The sequence below is a fragment of the Anas acuta genome, chromosome 10 (genome assembly GCF_963932015.1).
Source record: "Anas acuta chromosome 10, bAnaAcu1.1, whole genome shotgun sequence".
In the NCBI taxonomy this organism is placed as follows: Eukaryota; Metazoa; Chordata; class Aves; order Anseriformes; family Anatidae; genus Anas; species Anas acuta.
In genome coordinates, this window is record NC_088988.1 from 18,333,100 (window position 1) to 18,347,160 (window position 14,061).

The following is a 14,061-nucleotide window of genomic DNA, read 5'->3' on the forward strand; positions in this document are numbered from 1 at the left end:
TCATGAGTAACTGACAGACTTAATATGAAGAAAAAAAATAATATTTTGTCACATTCTTCAATGTCCTGCTTGGCAAAGTTTATTCTTTTCTACAAGATTGAGAGTAAATCTCTCAAAGAATTTCAGGATCACCTAACAGTCAGACTATATATCCTAAATATACACAACTAGGAAAAAAAATCCAGGCAAAACGCTGGGCTTCTGCATATTATAAATTGCCACAAATTTCATGGACCGTGTATCACTAGTTCTGATCTTACAACGTAAGTGTAGTTCAAACACTAGACAAGATTTGTATCTCACACCTTGTCATGATCCCAGCTTAATCAATGTACTACTGCTGCCTTTGCAAGTTTTGTGGGGTTTACATCCAAGTTTGAGCCTGCAGACATTTATTTCATGAAGTAAAATCAGCTTTCATAAATTCAATCAACTGGTAGTAACACAATTAGGTTTATCATTTGAAGTGGTATATTCAAGACTGGTCTATAAATACACTGTAAACTTTAGCAACATTAAAAAAGCAATTAACAATTAACCTTAATTACAGAGCAGGAACTAACTCCTGTTCTAAACTGAGCCCATACTATTGTACAGGCTTCAGAAAAATTATGGGTAAATAGCATTGAAATGGAAACATACTATGAAGCAGACTCATCAAAAATGAACTACCATAAACAAGATTATACGGTCATGCTCTTGTAAGATAACCATTAATCTATTGTGACAGAAAATGATCAAATACCTATTGATAACTCTGATTTTTTCAGACCACCAGCATTTATAGAGGCCTTCAGAAATTTTATATTTTACATCTTGCATCAATTTGAGTGCTTCCACAGCGACAGATCATTTTTTAAAATTCAAGTACAAGAAAAATATGTTAGTTAAAAAATATGATAAAATGTAACTACATTCTGCAACCCAAAGCAGTAAAACCCTAAAAACCCTAAGAAACACAAAGCCTTTTCCACAGAATTCACACAATTGAATTACAAGTAACAATGAATATTACCTATAAAGTAAAAGACAAATCAGTAATTAAGAAAATTCTGTAGCTCTGGTCCCAGTTGTGATGAAATTGAGGACTTTTTCATGCAGCGCAATGGTTGCACGTTTTCTGTGTAAATAACATTTTCCATATTGCCTCTCCAGGTAACAACATAGCTGATATTGGTGACTGAACATCCTATTTACAGCAGACAAGAAATGACTGACTCAGAAGCAGAAGTCTGGCAATCATAGGAATGTACTAAATGGATATATTAAGAAAAAGAAAGTTCTTTAATTTACCTAAATGATATAAGCAAAACAAATACAACTGGCAGGAGAGTTATATTCTTGAAATGAACCAGTGAAGACAACAACAGTAGAACTATCTAAAGGGTGTTCTGAGGTCACTTAATCAAACAAGCTTGTGCTCTTCACACACTTCAGAAGTGTTGCCACTTCTTGGAAAGTCTCATATAAGGTGACAATTTCAAGCACAGTATTCCAAGAACTACACCCAGGTCAGAAAATCTGACCAGTTATTAACAAACCAAAAGAACTCTGTTCTTTATTGTGCATTAGTTTCAGATAAATGAAATAAATATTTAGTGCCACTTCTTAGTTTTGCATAAATTAATGTGGCTGTTACCCAAGTACAGAACCCTGTTCTTCATTGCTGATTAAATTCAGTGAATTTTTGCTGTTTAAAATTGGAGTAAGAGGATTTGGGGCACATTCTGCAGCTGTGACAGAAAACAACTGGTGTTACCGCAAAGTTTTGTACCACCACCCAGGTGAACTTTGTACAAACCACTATGCACTTCATTGCTTTGTAGAATTATTTTTACACAAGATAACAAAAAGCTTTGTCACTAGTGTTATAAGAAGTTAAACAGCAAATGATGCTTAAGAAAGTCATCACACAGAAGTCCAGGTCCTTTTTCTTCCACTGCTCTGGCAAGTACAGTAACAAGATGTGCTATAAGGGACCTCCAATCTCACCTCTCTCTTTTTCTCCTACACTAAATTTGCCAACTTTCTAATAGCGTTAGCTCAGAGAAGTCTATGTGGAAATCGAGTGCTTTTTACCTTTCTCCTTTCTAATTTTTCTTGTATTGGGGATATTGAGCATGAAAAAATAAACCTGGAAAGGTATGAGAAATGGCACTCTAAATTCTAAATATCTTTCATATTCTTGTATTCACAGGAAAGAATTAAGAAAAAGGTAAATTAAAAAAACAAGTATTTATAAACATTTTTTCATTGAAATTAGAAATATTTTTAACCACTGAATATCAAAAAAGTGCCATCGCAGGTTGATTGAAAATCTTCCAATAAACTAGAAAACTTTTTCAGAATTTCTCTTCAGTTTTGATACAACATTTTGACCCACTCAATAATGTCTAGTCCCTGAAGTCAGAAGCAGCTGCAAGTGTTTATTCTGGCTTAATTATAATACTCTAGATTCCTGAAGTAATTATGTTTCAGCTAACAAACTTGAAGTACAAACCTCTTATACAATAACCGGGTCTGCATGCTCCTTACGGTGTAAGGGGAAGGAGTTTCACAGAAGTGCAGCCATGGCAAAAAAAAAAAAAAAAAAAAAAAAAAAAATCCTAATCTGAAATTTTGCAGTTTTTACAAGAACTAGAAATATACTTCTATAAGCTTACGTTTCAGTATGAGGAATAACAGAATACTATAGAATAAATAGAATAACATTTTTCCCCCCACAGAAAGAACATCATTAAATAAGTTAAAAGAATCCCAACGTTAAGAAACCAGGGATATGTTCACACATGTGGGAAAAGAACAAAATTACATGTAATTCTGTATTTATTATACAGTTTGGATTTTCTGGTAGCTAATTTAAATTGCCTTGTGCTGTTTGATATAATGAAAAAATTGAAAATGTTCAGGTAAATACATAAGAAATCATATTCAAGGTCACTAAAAATATTTGCCATTTGACTAAAGAAGGGATGTAATACATTACACTTTCACACAAAATAATGCTGATTTTCTTACTTTTAAACTTTTTTGCTTTTTAAATGTATTATCTGTTTAAGCAAAACATTGTTTGCATGTAGAAAATGAAAATGTTAAAGAACTGTACAAGAAAACTATTAAAGGTTTTATTATGATAAGCCTCATATCACAAAATTCTGAAAACAGAACTCTCAGAAACTCATGAAAATTCCCTATTGAAAAGCTGAGGGCCAACATGACAGACAGAACAGACATCCACTGGAGAAGGGCCTCGCCCATAAAAGAAGGTCTCAGTGACCCTTCTTTTCCTGTGCATTAGGCAATGCAAGCTGTCTGGCCAACACCTCCTGTATCTGAGAAGCCAATTAAGCAATCTTAGTATATAAATATATGTAACACATATGTAAATATTGCACAAAGATATAAATGCATCTTCAAGGTTAATAACAACTTTATGAATACATTATACATAAAGAAAAGGAGTATGCCTCTCTTGCATCAAATCCCATTAAAAAAAAAAAAAAATATATAAATAGTAGAACCTAGTTCAAATATTCAGAAGTAAATGCATCTTTAAAAAAATAATAATAATAATTTTTGTTCCCATGGTTGAATTGTAGCAGAACAGCAGATTTATGCCATACATTATTAAGGTAGTCAAAGTCACTGTTAAATTGTACTCATAAGGTTATTGCCTAAAACGAAGTATGTTACAGTAACATTCAGAGATTGCTATTTCTCCTCTAAGATACCTCTTGGAAAAAATAAAAAGCCACACTGAAAGACTGTGCCAACAGCAGACCTTTTTTCCTCACGACAACCCTCAGTTTCTTTGAGTGTTGTTGCTGCTACAGTTTGTAAGAGTCCCTAAATCTCAGTTTAACTGCTGTTATTGATTCTGAAGATCTGAAATACGAGTCTAACAAAGTTTTTGCCAGCTCCTTAAGTGTCTTTTATATAAAACATTAAGGACATTGATATATTTGTTTTCTCTTTTGGAGAAGTACAGATAACTCTATCATCCTATACATCACCTTCATTGATTGGTTTATTTCTAAAGATATGTGACAATTTACCTGCAGGACACTTGTTCCTAACTCATTAAGAGCGATCAGTAAACCCTGTGGTGTTCATTAAAAAGAATCTTCTGTACACAACAGCAAAAAAATATTTCCTTGAACAATGGTTCAGCCACTGTAAGGTGGCTGTAAGGTCAAAGAAATAGATAACAAATACATTGAATGTAATCTCTATTGTATCTTCTTATTCTGAGTGCAACCTGGAGGCATAAGAGTTTGATTCATGCATGTTGTTTAGATTCACTCCGACTGTCTTGCCTTGTTTTTAATAATATTTATTTTGTGGGAGCTCATAAATTCTGAAATTTAGAAGAGAAGATTTCTGGTGAAGTAATGAGTCAAAATATGACAAAACATCAATCAAAGAAGCTAGTGACTTCTGACCCTTTCCGGGCTTGGTTTTATGACTTTCATATCTTTGAAGTTATGAAAAGGAGACAAGATATGACAGGTGCTGTGCTTGGAGAAACCACTTAGTCAATTTAATTCCAGCCACCTGTGAGTAACACCACAGAACTGCTTCAGCAAATTCAGAAGGATTCAGCTCCCTATCTCTTTCTTTCACAGTACCTATGTGTATACAACACAATTGCTTGGGGATTTGTTTGGCTAACTTTCTCTCAGATGATTAAGTAAAGGATTTAAATAAAAATGCAACATTACATTTCCACAGGGTGACGTATCAAACACAAAACTAGAGTTCAGATCAGGAAATCTTAAAATGCAGTGCTAAATGTGGTTGTGTGAACTGTTAAAATAGTACTCCATCTTGTCACTTCTGTATGACAGATAAAACCTAATACATGTGGTTAGAGGCTGAGACATATAAAGAACAAAACTGAAAGAAAATGAATCCTCATATAGATCATAAGTCAGATCCTCAAGTAGGGTATTTTGGTAAAATCCGAAATGTTAACTCTCTGCTACTTGCTCCAGAAGAGGAACATAAATGGAAAGGGATGGTTATTTTTAGCCTTTGAGCTTCCAAGAGGGCCAAGAAAATACACCTTCTCAGGATTTTCCATGAGAATCTGGATACTTGAGCAGCCTGACGGAAAAGACAAATTTATAAAATATAGTTTTTGTTTTTGTCGAGTAGGAGTTCTTAGATTTGTCTCTATATAAGCTGTATTGGATCTTTCTGAAGTCAGGGAAGATGCTTCAGTTTTCAGCTAGATCAGTGCCTTAGGGGAATAAGATTGTCATATTATGCTTGTGGGGGAGGCTGCCATGGGGGTTTAGAGGAGAAGGTTTGGAGAAGAGTTGTCTGTGTGCAGAAAAAGTTACTTGAGCTACAATTAAGTCATTAGGAAAGAGGAAAAGGTAACTGAGGCAGCTTCCTTGAAGGCAGAACTATTGCTATGGGAGTGGCATCCTGCCACAATTTCATGTACAAAATTGATAGACTGAGTTACAGAGAAATAAATATGTAGGCAAAGATGTTTTAATATTTTTTTCTACATTTTAAATGCTTATACTTAGCACAGCAAATAGAACAAAAAAAATGGCATGTTTCAGAAACCAGAGTTCTGAAATTTTGTGGTACATTGGGTGAGGGTAAAAGCAGAAGGGAGGAAGGGAGGAGGAAAGTAAGCATGTCTTTTTGTGTCAATTTTCTCTCCTGCCTGAGGCTGCCACTTCAGTAATAACCCGAGTTTCTAACGCCTTATATTACACAGGAGGCTCAAGACTCTGTGAAAAGTTATGTACAATAAAATCTGAGAAATGTGTGGAGAGTATCAGAGTCTGTTAAATCTTTAGCCAAAGCTCTGTTAAATCCAGTCTTTCAGGTAGGAATAAGTTAGTCAGGATACTATCATTCAGAGGCAGAAAAAAGATGTCTTCCATTTTTGATTTGATGAGGGAGGGAAGAAGAGAAGTCCTAACCTGCAAGCAGACCAACATTTGGAGCACTTATCCAGATTTTAACTTTCTCAACAGATGAGAGTTTTCAACACTTCTTGAAAGATTTGCTCAGCTATGTCACAATCACATAACAGAGATAAATAATACACAGCACCTTAAAAATTCCGGTGTTAAAAGATTTTCTATTATGTATTTTGTATTATTTTGCATTTGTATTATTTCTTCTTCTAAATAAATATCACAGGGCCAGTTTCCCGTAAAAGTCAGTAAAATACACAACATTCTTGAGAACTTCACTCATGTCAGTGCTGATTTTTTTAAGGCACTGTGCAAACCAAGAACAAAAGATAGTACCTCTGCACTTAGATTTGCTCAGTGAGCAAATCTATTAACATGGTGGATGCTCTTGCATCAAATATCAAGAAATCTTTCACGCTTAATAGGTAGAATATTTTCCCTTTCTGATACCGAGCTTCCTGGAGGAAGCAGAGAAAAGATCAAAGCACACTGAGAATGAGATAGGGAGCAAGACCCAGGCGTTCTATTCCATTTATATCACCCTGTCTTTCAATACTGTAAATCTCCCCAAAATGAAAGCAGCCCATAGTGGAAGTTAATTTTGAACTGTGAGATTACAAAGTAGGAACTTGGGAGCTTCATACACCAGGTAACAGCAGGATGGGTGTCAAGTTTAGTGCTCACTGAACAACAGAAAAAATAAAAAAATAAAAGAAAAAAAAATGGGATAGGAAACCTTGCTTCTCAGTGCTACTGTAAAGGTATACTATGGGAAAACACCATTCTCCTGAGAACTTCACAAAACACTTTGAAAGGTGTTAATTTGGAGAGTAAAGAACACAGAACATTAGTCATGTTCCCAGAAGATAAAGTATGTCTATGTCATATGTCATTACTACACTGCATTTGGGCTTGTCTCTTTTCCATCTTTAATCCTGACTTTTTATTTATACATTTTATGTGTTTATAGAAACAGACATAAGTAGATGGAGTAACACACAGGCTGATTTTTTGTGAGTGATTATGCATGCTCTAACAGAGGAAATGGTGGTTAACACAGGAAATAATTATTACATTAGAAAACCCACAGTGCATCTTCATGAAAGTCCATGAAGAACACAGTAATAGTTCAAATATGAATTCCTTCAGTCATGATCATATAGGGAATAACCTTCTCTTTCACACTGTAAGCACCCTGAAAGGTCAATATGCATTTCTGCACTGCCTCAAATGTTCATCTCCAATGTTTTGATAGTTTTTCAGTCCACAAACATAAGTCTTCAACAGCTCTCACTGTACGTAGCTGCAAAAGCTAACAGTGGTTAGAATATACCTATTTTTCACAATCATAATGCTGAACATCACCTAAAAATACCAATCCTCATTGCCTGTAGTCATTTCATAGGTATGAAATTCTTGTAAACCTTCTAGCCATACAGAGTAGTTTACTTAACCAGAAAATGCAGTCATCTGCCCACCCCTACCCCTTTATTTATGAAAAACATACATGAAAGATACTTTCAATTAAATAAAATTTCCCTCAAATTAATATGAAAATTAAAATTGATTTACTAAATCTGGATAACTCCTTTAGTTCCCAACTCAGGAATAAGCATTTGGTTTATGTCCAATATAGACTCATTAAGGGAGTTCGAATTTTATTTATTTATTTATTTATTTATTTTTACTTCAAACACACTTGAATCTGGCCATAAGAACCAGATTCCTCTCAGCCTTATTAAAAATCTGGAGAGTGAAGATTCACAGAAAGGATTTACCTTTCCTCTGTTGATAATCCTACAAACAACAATAAAAAGGAATATACATTATGCTACTTTCCTAAATTGTTAGAACAATCACGTCCCCAAAAGTTTGGAATCTAATCCAAGCAATGCAAAACAATACTGCATGTGAACATCTAATCTCACTAGGAGAACTGCTGTCAAAACCCCTGTTCAAACCTGTATATTTAATAAAAATCTATTTTATTATATGCTACCTGGAGAACAATAACATTCCCAAATTAGGGATGTCACAAATTATATGTTTGGAGGGTGCTGAAGCAGTTGAATAAAATCAAGATGTCTCACAAAACCAAGTTAAAAACAAATTGTGTGATCTCAGCAAACTGGAAACTCTGTAGCTGCATATACTGTACATTTACATTTGATTTTGCAACAATTACAAGATGAAGTGCATTACAAGATGCAAGGTACAACCTTGCATTACTACTGAGGCATTTTCAGAAACAGGTTCTAAACCTGTGCATAGAATACAGCAGGAAAATGCTAGGCTAGAGGCAGTATTATGGATTCTAATAATTCTAGACACAAGTACAGACTCAGTAAGAGCTCCACAGTGCTTTCACATACTTGATTGTATGTGGAAGATGCAGTTGCAAATAGGCAAAATGTTGGTCCTGCAGGGAGGAGTTCAGCTGGGAGCTTCCTCTTCAGTGATGCTGTAAGACTAAAATGGTCCAGCTACATTGAAGATTCTTCACACTACAGTCGAAAGCATATGAATCAACCAGAAAAAAAAAACAAAAAAAAAAAAAAACAAAAAAAACCGTACAATTCCTATTCTTTCCTATTCTCAGCACACAGTTATAGTTCAAGGCAACTTTCCTACACTATCCACAAAGCAATATGTGCCCATTTTTCCCAGCTGAAAAACAAAAAAAAAGGGGGGAGATGAACAGAGGCATCAAGAGAACATGAAAATTCTAGAGGTCAAGTACAAATACAGTAAGGAAGAATTTATAATTAATTTTAAACCTTCCAAGTTGTTTTTTTTTGTTTGTTTGTTTTGTTTTGTTTGTTTGTTTCTTTTCCCCTTCTCAGGATATCTGAAGTGAGTACACAGGGATAAAGAACTTGTGCTTAGTTGAGAGATACCTAGAGTCAGGCACCTATATTTTCTTCTAGGGCAAAGTAAGCTAATGTAATAAAGTAATGGAAAACCACTGAAGGATCTTGGCTGAAGACATTGATGTCAAACTTTCTTTGGATAACAGAAACACTGCTTGACAGAGAAAGGTTTTTGTTAGTGACTTTCTGTCTACTACAAAGCACCTTGAGTTGCCTTGGCACAGTGACTTGCCATATGGAGTGATGTGTGACCTGTGTTAATTTTGTTCTTATCAAGACATTTTGTTCAATTTCCACAGAGATGTTGTGATGGAAATTATTGGCTACATATGGCTTTAGGGATACATGGAAATCTGCAGCCTTTTTAGGACATTCAGAGCTGATCATAATTCCACAACAAATTCCCAAGAATACTTTACCACTATTACTTTGATATCAAAATAAAATAAAATAAAATACCCTCATGGTAATAGAAATAATATTGCTTAAATTGCTATTAATGTGGCAATTAACTAAGTTGATTATTTTTTCTTCTAATGACAAATACTTGAATATTCAAGTATTAGTTGCCATTGAGTACAATCCCCTACACTTGAGGCAAGAACTACTCAAAAGGAAAGCTTTGATCATTGCTTGGTATTATCTTCACCTTGAGCAAAGCTGTTTTGGTCACTGTTTTGAATGCTGTCTCTTTTGTCTTCACTTAGAGCATAACCATCTTGCCTCTGAATACAAATTCATCTGTTTATACTGAACAACATTGACCAATCTTTATAACCCTTTAAGTAGTTTGTTTCTGCTTCCTCCATTTTCTTAATATCCCCTTTGTGAAACCATGATCTTCAGTTTATCCCTGTTATTCTTCTAGCCACCTTCTCATTATATCTAAACGTAAACGGAACAGCCCACCGTTCTAGTTGCAGCAGCCTTCTCATCTGTAGTTTCTAGATGTGATGAGCTTTTCCTAAACCGTTCTGTCCAGTTGTCTACTTCTATCGCAGTGATTACCAAAGTGTCAATTGCAATGCTACCAAGGCTGCAAATTTTCACATATCCTTGCTACTAAACTTTATTTTATTTGAACTGTTTACATTTTCCATAAGATATATCAAATTTGGTATACTTCTTGCACAAATAACACTAAATATCAAATTGTACCGTCTTTCTTTTCACAGATCAAAAAGTATAGGGAGATATTCTATCAATTTATCAACATACTATTCCCCAGCAGCTGACAGCTGTTGAATTTCAGACAACCACCAATCACTTCATACAAATCACTATATAAGTTTCTTGACAGTTCAGTGAATTCTAGTGTGATTCAGTAGGTACCAATTTTGGTGATCAGTTTTACTCCATAACTACTGTATTTGAAATATATTGGGCACTTTTCCCTAGTCTCTTGGGATTAAATTATATGTTCCAACATAAAGAAAAACTCAGCAAAAAGAACATGTTGCTAAAAAGTACTCATAAGAAGGCTAGTTATGTATGAACAGAATAGTAAGGACTAATGCAAGAATCAGAACATCTCTCAAGTTTTTGAGTTTTCTCCTTTCATAGTGATTTTTTCCCTCAGTTTCATCTATTTTCTCTCTAGCAATGCTCAGCTGAAGGTTTCTGCTTTCCAGCTAGTCCAAAGACCTCTTGTAGTCAGGAAAATAATTATAGAAATATGAAATATTTTTAACAGTACTATTAACATGACCAACAGGTTATTTTTAAAGGCCAATAGACATGTGACTAAACTGTATAAAAAATGAAAGGATGCTGACAAAGTTTTTTCTCACATAAATAGTAACAGCAAAGAAGTCAGCAGAACAGGAGGCATTATTTCCAACCATTTTTATTCATTATCTAATTACATTTATTTTGAAAGCATGTCCCACCATAACACTGAGTATGTACATGCTTGTATGTGAAACTATACAAGGAATATGCTCAAGTACAGACTAAAGAGGAGGATGGAGAAAATGGGACATAACATGGCTTAGAGCTCTCCACACACTCAAAAAAACAAACAAACAAAAAAAAAAACAAAAAAACTGCATCTTTCACATGTAAGCATCTAGCAGGGAAATTCAGGTAAATCCAAAATATTAAAAAATATTCTGTTTACTTAGGCAACCCGTGAGAAGCAATGCCATGCATTCAAAGAACTTTGGAATGGTAGATTTGTGTGATGATAGCTCAAATACCCTTCTGTTCCACTACCCTCTCCAAGCATTTTCATCTACAAAAATACTCATAAAAACACCACAATTCTTTTTTCCCAGAGCAATGTAACTTTATCCAACACCCCAGGTTGCCATCAGAAGTCTGCTTTTGCAATACTCCTGTGTACAGTGTTTATTGCTTTTAAGAAAGAAACAGAAGTAAGGCTACAGAAACTGAAACATTTTCAACATTTTGATTATATAAACTAATAAAGATTCTTCTCCCAGACCTAGGATCCTTTAAGTCAATAGTTTCCAAAAATAAATTGTTTCTCGCTTTCCATATGAAAAAAAAATAATAAATAAAAATAATAGTAATCAATAAAGAGGTCAAAAGTTTTTCTTCACTAAATGTTCTTAAATCACTTTTTCTTCTTTGGAAGTAGACCTAACATTAGAAAGCTCTAATAGTCATAGCTTCATGTGTCTTTGCAATTCACTTGAATTTAAGCCATGGAGCCATGCTCAGAGGTGACACACGATTACATATATGTGCTACAGTTAACCTAATTTCCTTTCCCTTGTAAGGTTTATTACTTGCCACTATGGCACCCCATTCTAAATAAGACCCTGATTCAGCAAAGCATTCAATTCACTACTGCACTTTAAATCCTGGATGTAGGATAAGGACATCTTTAAACTACATTACATTTATGTGATTTGTATTTATGCATGTCACTGAATTAGAAGGGCTGCTAAGTATTCAGGGCAGGAAACATCTCTGAAGACGCACCTGGTAAATGTATCACATTTAGTCAGTAGATATACAATCTTAAATTAGCTTTCAGTTGTACTGAAATAAAATCCAGTATCAATAATCAATAAAAAACATTTTCTAGCTTGATTTTTATGCAACACATTCATCAACTGCTGCAGTTTTTATTATTTTCTGTTTATTATTTTCTATTTTTCTTTCTTTCGAGTACTTTACTGCCATAGTTAAGAAGAAAAGGAAAACCTTTATTTTATTACAGAGTTTAGGAACTCTACTTAGTTCAGTAATTACTATCCTTTAAGGTTTCTTAATTTTAATTCAATCCTGAGGAAAAAGGAATTGGAGACAAGAATACTTTGGCTTTATCTTTTCATCTCTTTGGACTTCCATCCAAACTTTAGAAAAAAATATCATGTTTTCCTGTAATGAAAATGCAATAAATTTTATTTTATCCTTTCTCATCTTCTCTACAGTTCTGCACAGTTAGATTAACACTGTTATGAACAGAGTAAAACTGTTTTGGATCTCCCTCTGGAACTTAAAAAGGTAAAAGAGATTGCACAACAAAGCTCATTTGGACTCAGAAGGTTGGCTAAATTCTGGCTCAGGATAAACAAGAAAGCACCATGAGAAAAGAAGTGTTGGGAACACGGACTATCTTATATAGCGCTGGGCTGTCTTCAGCATCCACTGTTTGCTTGAATATATTTCAAAAGAGGTCAGTAAAATTATTTGCTTATCTTTCACTAACCAATGCCTTTTATACAATGCAGCAAGATAACTCATTTGTTTTTTCTATTCACCTTTATAGTGATGATTTCAAATCCTTAAGGGAAAAAAACAAACATAGGTAAATCTATTAAAATTAGGATTATTTTTTTTTTAATCAAAATTTAACAGACAACTACCAACTGATTAGTAGCAAAACATGTGGCCAAACTTCATGTGGCAAACTAACTGCATGTGGCAAAACAATGGTTGCCAGAGCTCCCGCTACACGCTGGCTTCTCATCGGTGGCAACAGTATACCCACTGATTACAGTATGAAGAGCCCATAAATAGCGAATTTTGCCTATAATGGGCGTAGTAATATCTCATGAGATCATAGAACTTTGTGGTGTAGTTAAGATACCTTTTGGCTACAAGAACAATATAAAGGCAAACAGGGAGCGCAACAGAATGAGAGCTAAGTGAGATCACCTAAGCTACATTCATACTATGTACATTTTCAACAGTATTAATGGAGTAAAGGACAGGATTAGGCTCACAATGTCTGGCTGCTGTGAATCCTTTAAGCATGTCACTGACTGCAGCAAAATTATTCATAATAAATCATTTGTTGGCATAAATGATTAAATGGCAACTAAATGATCACTGTAATCACTTCCTAGCACAACTGATAAAGCACAATTGTAGATAGAATTTGTGCACATTTCTGCAATCAATTATTTATTCATGCTAGAAAACTTTTCTTTCTCCAGTATATTGTCATCTATTAGCTTTGGTATGAATCACTGGGAAATATTTAACAGGGAAGCTTCCAATCATCCATTAGCCACATTAATATTACTTGTTATTCCCCCAAAAGTTCAAACATATAGAAAAATCACAATATGAACCAGTGAGTGATCACTGAATCTGCTAACCATGGATTTTGAGGTATGTTACAAATATCTATATTTCACAGAATATTAACCTTGTTTTACTGATTAACAGAGAAAGTGAGAAATTGTATGCTTCCTAAAGACATGCATGAAGGCCATGGCTGAGCAGAAATTGTATTGACTAATACTCCCCTCTAGGTATAATAAAGCATGCATAGGGTTTTGAAACTTTGGTACTATAATTTCTAAAAATGAATTATTCTAAAACTGGCCATTGCATAAAACAAAATATGGATACTAAAATGTTAGTTTACTAGTGGACCAATCACCATTTTGTCTTCTGCATTTATATTTGTTAACAAAATTTTTGTTAAAGATGCTGCTAGCATTTGCAGTGTTTGTTCCAATAAATAAAAAAATCTAATCACACCTATATAACATCATTATTCAGGTGGCCCAACATAAAACTGTAAAGTTTGGAAAGGCCTTAGAGGGGGAAGAGAGAAAAGAAAAACCAGCTGCAATGAGTCTTCCAGTTTTAGGTGTTAATGGAAAGGCAGCTGACAACTGGCTTTCTAAGCTGAGAGTTAAGAAGTCACCTAATTTGTAGCTTTTATTCTATTTTTATTTAGTTGTCACACAACTGAATTATTACTGAAGAGTTCAAATTTTGCTTGAAAAACTGGACATAAGAACTTGAATTGTACTTTGCAG